This window comes from Rhipicephalus microplus, chromosome 8, assembly GCF_043290135.1.
Source record: "Rhipicephalus microplus isolate Deutch F79 chromosome 8, USDA_Rmic, whole genome shotgun sequence".
NCBI classification, from domain to species: domain Eukaryota; kingdom Metazoa; phylum Arthropoda; class Arachnida; order Ixodida; family Ixodidae; genus Rhipicephalus; species Rhipicephalus microplus.
The window spans coordinates 45349720-45357569 of NC_134707.1; positions in this window are offsets into that span (position 1 = coordinate 45349720).

Sequence of the window (7850 nt, forward strand, 5' to 3'; positions counted from 1 at the left end):
ATGTCATAACTACTTTACTTCAGTTAAAACATGCAAAAAATGTTCCGACCACCCCGATCCCCTCATTATCTGTTGCTTTCATTAACTTGTGTGTAATAAAGTTAGTACGCTTCGACTTCTTTCCTAACTTCACAGTATCGAACACTGCACTAAGCTGAACCACCTACCAAGCCTACGTAAGTGGAGAGCGCTTACCGTGTAACGTGTTCCTCTGAAGTAGTTACCAGCTCCAGGTTCGCGGTACGCAGCCGCTCTGATTCCTGCAGTACAGAATATTACCACAACAGGACAGGTAGATGAAAACAATGAATAAAAGCACCATATAATACGCAGTATGCACCAAGCATCCTAAAGAACTTAGTAAGTACTTGTGTTTTGCTTTGTATAGAGCACAACACGTTGATAGATTTGTGGGGTTTAACGTCCCAAAACCACCATATGATTATGAGAACACAACACGTTAGCCAGCACAACACGTTAGCCAAATGGGAGCGTGTTGTATCGCCTTTCCAATTGTTAGCCTCCCTTCGCCTCTCGGTGTAGACCTAAACTCTGTCGCAAAAAAGACGCCAAAGTGCAAACACCCGTCAGCTCCCAAATCAATGATTGATTTATAGGGTTTAACGTCCCAAAACCACCATATGATTATGAGAGACGCCGTAGTGGAGGGCTCCGGAAATTTTGACCACCTGGGGTTCTTTAACGTGCACCCAAATCTGAGCACACGGGCCTACGACATTTCCGCCTCCATCGGAAATGCAGCCGCCGCAGCCGGGATTTGAGCCCGCGACCTGCGGGTCAGCAGCCGAGTACCTTAGCCACTCGACCACTGCGGCGGGGCAGCTCCCAAATCAATAAAAGTGGCAATTCAGAACACGGAAAGTCCCCCCATGGGCCTGTTGATCCCATGCACTCGCTAGATTTCTCTCAAGCCGCTGAGAAGCCACCAACATAGTGGTGCCACTAATGCTATTTGGCGTATCTAATAGCTCGCAGTTGGCATGCTTAAGGATTAATGTCAAGTATAGCTGAGTGGCTAAACGTATCGCACCATGAAACCAGTCTTCGCAGATTCGAATCTTAAAACGCTCTCGAACTGAACAATTTTTATTATTTCTGTATGTGTATCTACATCGGACGTTCACTCATAGACAACGCTGATTTTTCTCTCGCGACCAACGGAAGCACCGCTAAAGACGCCGACCCCACCATTTGCATAATTACAAACGCGGTGAAGCTAGCGTTAACCGGGAGTTATTTAGTTACTCCGAAGATTATTTGTTTGTTCTTGAAATGTGGCCGCTCTTCGGTAGAATTACGTTTGAGCATTTTATAGCGATAGTGTTAGAGGACAGAGTTCAGAGCTATTTTGGTTCTGGCTTCCGCTTAATTGGCAACTTCATTCATTGTGAGCCAAAAATCAGCGTTTCCCATGGACCAAACTTCCCGATAGACGCAAATAAAGTGAGTCAATTTCTTCAGCTCGAGTGCAAATCAAACTAAGGCTGCATTAAAGCAACAAGGTGTTCTACCGTTGGGCCGTGTCAATAAACGGAATAGTTCTGGATTATTAAAACACTATATTTTATAAAAAAGAAACAGCACAAAAAACGAGAGACCAGACGAAGCACACAGATAGAAAGCTGACTTACAACAAAAACTTCATTCTTCAAACAACGCATAAATACCTATGCAGTTGAACGAAAAAAGAAGAAAGACAAGTGATGGTCGGAGAAATCTGAAAAATTAACATTATGAGGCCAATTATCATAGCTCATGCAATCAGCAAAGCAATATAAGAAGACACTTCTTTTTCTCAGAGGAAAACCAGGCTAGTGATGGAGATGTTGATGCGAACGGCAGTCAATAAAGATTTGGCATCTTATTCTTGGGTCAAACTGAAGAGTACCTTGTTATTTTTTTCTGAGGCTATGGAATTAGCTCAAGTACTCGCGGGACCTTCTACGTGTTGCTTTTGATGTAGATCTACAAAAACTATATTTTGTTTATTGGTTAGTTATTTTTACGTACTTGTAGCCTCAATGAGAATATTTCAGGAGTGGAAAGAAAAAACAAGGAGAACAGAAACAAATCAACAATAATGAACAGGCTTTAAAAATTCTTGGAGTCATAGAGAACGAACACTTCCGGGCAGCACATTACAGGCTTCTATAGTTGAAAGGAAAACGCTGTATTTGCACATGTCAGTGTGAGTGAAAACAGTTGCAATGTCAAGGGCATGGTCATTCTTTGTAGACAAATATCTGGAAAATATGAGATGTTACTCTAGAGTGCTGCAGAAAAAAGAATCGATTAAATTCTGCAAAAATTTCAGGCACTCGACATGATGACGCTTCGTAAAGGTAGTGAGACCTAACCGGGGAAGGAAATTTGTTGGAGGAAAATTGCTGTCATATCTCTCGCATATAAAGTGCGAAGCTATTTCTTTTACAGATTCAAGTTTGTTTTGTCACATTTCTTATTGGAGTTCCAAACCATACACCATATTCAGGAATCGGAGAATCAGAGTTTTTTGGTAATTAGTTTGGTTTCCTGAAGAACAGGAGAGTAGAATGTAAATAACCCATACTCTTAATGGTTTTGTTGCATGTGAGATAATGTATGTTTGGACTCTCATCAATTATGTGTCATAAGAATACCAAGATTCTTATATTAGGGCACCCTTTACAGATTTACAGTGTTAAAATCATAGTAAAACGTCAACGAGCATGAACGTCTGGAAAATGAAATAATGACTGTCTTGGAGAAATTTATATTCATTTGCCAAGGTATGGACCAGCTGGAAAATGAGAAAATAAATTGTTATGAATATTCCTACACGCACGCATATTGACATTCCAGGGGGCGACGCACGTGTGTGCCTGATGAGGAAGACGAATGGTTGTCTGCGCTCAATTCTTGGCCGATCCCCCTTAGTGGGTACGAGCCATGGCTGTGGAATCATCATCATCATCAGCAGCTCGATCGCTGGTGAACCGGTCACGCCATTAACGCTGGTTTTAAATACATCTAATTCCCAGCCTCGTGTCGATACCGCGTCGCTTCTTTTCTGTAACATATTTGGTGGAGGTGGAACGTTCCTCGTCTTCACCACGAAGCTTCGCAGTGGCCGCATCGCTCAGTCGCCGGTCAAGGCTACCAATGACAACCCGCCAGCGTCTCCATCTGTAGCTCCAGCCCCTACATACCTGACGATGCCCTACCCGCGTGATCCCGGTACATTCCTCGCATAACCTGGGCTTGACGTTGACTACTGGCTCCGCATGTATGAGCGAATTAGCCAGACACACCGTTGAGGCCCTACAAGGATGCTCGCCAACGTAATCTTTCACTTGAATGGCACCCCATGTATCTGGTTCGACGCCCATGAGACTGAGCTCCACAGCTGGGATATCTTCAAGGAGTGACTGCACGACATCTTTGGGGACCCGTCCAGTTGAGAAATGAACGCGCCAAAAGAACTCGCCACTCTTGTGCAGTCTTCAACTGAGTCGTATGTCTTGTACATACAGGACGTGCTCGCGTTGTGCCGAAAAGTGGACGAGCAAATGCTAGAGAGTGACAAGGTGGGCCACATACTCAAGGGTATCGTGGAAGACGCCTTCAACTTGCTCGTGTACACCAGCATCACGACCATAGATATGATTATCAAGGAATGCCACCGCTTCGAAATGGCCAAAAGTCACCGTGCCTTGCCTCAACTTACGCAGTTACCAAACACGGCTGTTAAATCCACTTGCACCAATCTCGGTGCCACACCACCCATGCAGGACAGCGTGGCACGGATAATCCTACGGGAGCTTGAGGCGTCAAGTCCGGCACCATTTCCTCCACATCCGCTCGACCACGACGCCAAACAAACGCCTCCGGTGGTCTCGGTTATTGAACCCGTCGTGAGACAGGAAATTGCAAAGCTAGGTTTTCCTTTGGCCTGCTCTGTCTCCCGTCCCACTTCCAGACCAATGACAATAAATGCACCACATCATGACTCACATTTTTTTCCCGCGATCTCACAATCCAACAGAATGGAGAACTGCAGACGACGAATCGATCTGCTTCCGCTGCCATCGAGTTGGCCGGCCATATCTCCCGCTACTGCCGCAGCACTTGGACGCCCTCAAACTGGAGCCCATTTTTCTCTTCTCACCCATACGAGGACTCCCACCAGTATTCGCTCAGTCGTTTTTACTTTTCTTCCGACGTCGCTAACAGCCGCTCCACAGCTGGTTCACCGTCACCTCAATGCCGCCGTTCCCCATCGCCCCAACCACGCCGTCGCCGGCTAAATATGGATCCTCTCGGTCGAAAAACTAGACCATGCAGCTCCGGGAAGTAGTTCTGCATCAATTGCGACTAATACAAATCCTCCGTTGACACTCCCCTCTAATACTAAGTTGATTGAGGTGTATGTGGATGGTACTTATTTGACGGCGTTAGTTGAAACCGGGGCTCAAGGCTCCATAATGAGTGCTCACCTGTGTCGCCTACTAAAAAAGTCATCACGCCTGCAGCGACTAGAGCCATCCGTGTAGCTGATGGTGGAACTGTGGCCATCACTGGAATGTGTACTGCTCGTGTTAGCATTGCTGGCCGCCATGTCCCTGTTTTATTTACGGTGCTTGAAAATGGCCCTCTCGATCTTATCTTCGGCATGGACTTCTTATCGACGCATTCTGCCCTGATCGATTTTGCCACCGGTACTTTCTTCCTAGAACTTCCTGTCTCCCGAATACTCACCCTGAACTCCCGAACAGTCTGTGCACCACTGCCTTTTACCAGATACCACCTAAAGCTCTCAAATTAGTTGAATTAGCAACACCCTCTCCCGTGCTCGACGGTGATTATATTGTGACGCCGATTCCTGATGTTCTCATGCCGCTTGACATTACTGTCACACACTTCGTCGTAACCATGGCCTCTAACTGAACATATTGCCACGTTCTATTTCCCAAGTTTTGTTATTGTCCCAAAACACTACACAATTCTCAGCGCAAACCGCGCCTGTAGTTTTCGAGAAGCTTCCGGACTGTACTAGATCATTTCGACAAGATCACGCCTACTCTGCGAACTGTACAGATTATTCTGGAACCTACGCCACCAGCCAGCGATAACGCTAAAACATTCGACGGCAAGAGTGTAAATGCTTTCGCGTTCGCCGCTTGTCAGTAGTTGATCGACGGCCAACGCTCCGTTCACTGCTATCTGTGCAAGACTGCTACTGTAATCGAACTTTCCGTTGATCGGGCACAAATTTGCCAAAATAAACAGTTAAATCCCAACATAAAGTCTCCTGTCTTCGGCCACGTCACGACCCCGTGACATCTTGTGGAGGTGCTGCTTCGTTCATGTGCCGGATGCCCCCGTCAAGCCGTGAACCCAGCCCACGTCGCGGAGAAAACACCGACGCCAACCAGCAACAGCGAACAAGCCGCCGAAAGCAAGGGCTATCACCGGAGTACGGGCTTCTAGAACACAAGGAGCGGAAAACCAAGGCCATGACGGCGACTGCAGTGACAATGACAACCGCAGCGTCCCAATTCACGATGGTCATGCATCAACCCCGGGAACCACCAATTTTCCATGGGTCATCGTTCGAAGACCCGGAGTCCTGGCTAGAAACATACGACCGTGTTGCCGCCCTCAACCACTAGGACCATGACGAAAAGCTCCGTCGCGTGTTCTTCTATTTGGAAGACACCGCAAGGACCTGGCTTGAAAATCGGGAGTCCACGCTCGAACGTGGAGGTTTTCTGCGCTGCATTCCTGCAAACGTTTTCGAGCGTCACTCGCAAAGAGAGGAACGCTGCTTTATTAGAGACCCGGGTTCAGCTACCAAATGAAAATGTCGTCATTTTCACAGACGAAATGACCCGCCTATTCCGTCACACTGACTCAGACATGCCTAAGGAGAAAAAAAGTTAGTTTTCTCATGCGAGGGGTACAACTGGAGCTCTTCGCGGGACTGATGAGAAATCCGCCAACACTGTCCAATAATTTGTAGCCGAAGCGACCACTATCGAAAAGACCCTGGACATGCGCACCAGACAGTATCATCGTCGCCTGACTCCACAATGCGCTGCTGCTCAAGCCAGTAATTCCGAAGACCTGCGTGAAACGAACCGAGTGATCGTGCGGGAAGAGCTGCGCAAGCTGTTGCCTTCGGTGCAGCCTCAAGTGGATTTGATGGCCGATATTGTGCGAGACGAAGTTCGGCAATCGCTTCGAATTCCCCAAGCACCGCTGCCCGAGCCGGAAGCTATGAGCTGCGCCGCTGCAGTCGCCACAACGCTCCTCCCGTCCACGCCAAAACGCCGCCCCGTCGCACTTCCTTCGACAGATGCCACCGCCGCCACCACCCCCCCAGACGTTATACCGTTTGCCAGCGGGCCAGTGCAGTGCGTCGAGGAAAACAGACGTTTGGCGTCCACCTGACAACCATCTGCTCTGCTACTACTGCGCCAAGGCCGGGAACACATACCGCCGTTGCCAGTACCGACAGATGGGACTGCGTGGCTTCGCTGTCAATGCACCGCGTCCGCAGCCAGGACAACGGCCACGTTACATCACCGACTACCTGACAGGAACTCAGTGGACACCACGAAGCCCTTCCCGTTCGCCGTCGCCCAGCCGCCGCACGTCAACGCACCACCGGCAGTACTTTGGCCCAACGCGGAGCTGTTCTCTTAGCCCGTACCCGGGAAACCAAGGGCAGCAACCGATGGAGGTGCGGTTGCTGTGCGACGAACTACCGAAGATCCTCCGACGACGACGACGCCGCGACGGAGTTATCTGAGCGCAACTCCAACCAGGCAAAGCCCTGACGGCGAAACCTCACTTACCGAAAGTGACCTGACGACGCAACATGGAAGCAGCGGAACAAGCCGACGCAGTCGTGACCCGACGCCACGCCCTAACTGTAATGCGAGACAACGATCTAGCGACCTCGACGTTCTTATCGACGACCACCGTGTGACCGCTCTCATCAATACTGGAGCCGACTACTCCGTCACAGTGGGTCATTCGCCGCGAAGTTAAAGAAAGTTAGAACAGCTTGGGAAGGCCCTGAAATTCGCACAGCCGGAGGTCATCTCGTAACGTCTGCAGGAATCTGCACAGCGAGGGTCACCATTAACAGCCGTATTTATCCTGCAGACTTCGTAGTCCTACCCCGTTGCTCGAGAGATGTCATCCATGGCATGGACTTCTTATGCCTCCATGGTGCTGTCATCAACCTAAAAACAAAGTCGATAACGTTATCCACCGAAGAAGCACTACCGCCACGAACGCCGTCAGGAAACCATGCCTGGATGTGCTGGAAGAACAAGTCACCATTCCGCCTCGCTCAAGCGTCATTATTTCAGTCGGCGCTCCTAAATCACCTGACTTGGAAGGAGTCGTTGAAGGCAGTCAGCATCTGTTGGTCGCCCAAAATATTTGCGTCGCAAGAGGAATCGCAGAGCTGCGGTGAGGCAAAGCAATGGTTATGCTCACGCATTTCAGTAATGACTACAAACATGTGAACAAAGGAACAATGGTCGCATACATCGAAGAAATTGTCGAAGCCACCAGTGTTTTCGCCCTCGCCTATTCTGCGGAACCTGCTCAAAGGAACCAAGCCCCTCCCATAGCTTTCGACGTCAATCCCAGACTTCCGAACGATAAGCAAGAACAGCTCAAGGCCCTACTCCTACAGTACGAAGATTGCTTTTCGTCGTCATCGAAAATTCGGCAGACCCCAATCACGAAACATCGCATCATAACCGAAGAAAATGACAGACCACTCCGTCACAGTCCGTACAGGGTTTCGACGCAGGAACGTGAGGCCATGA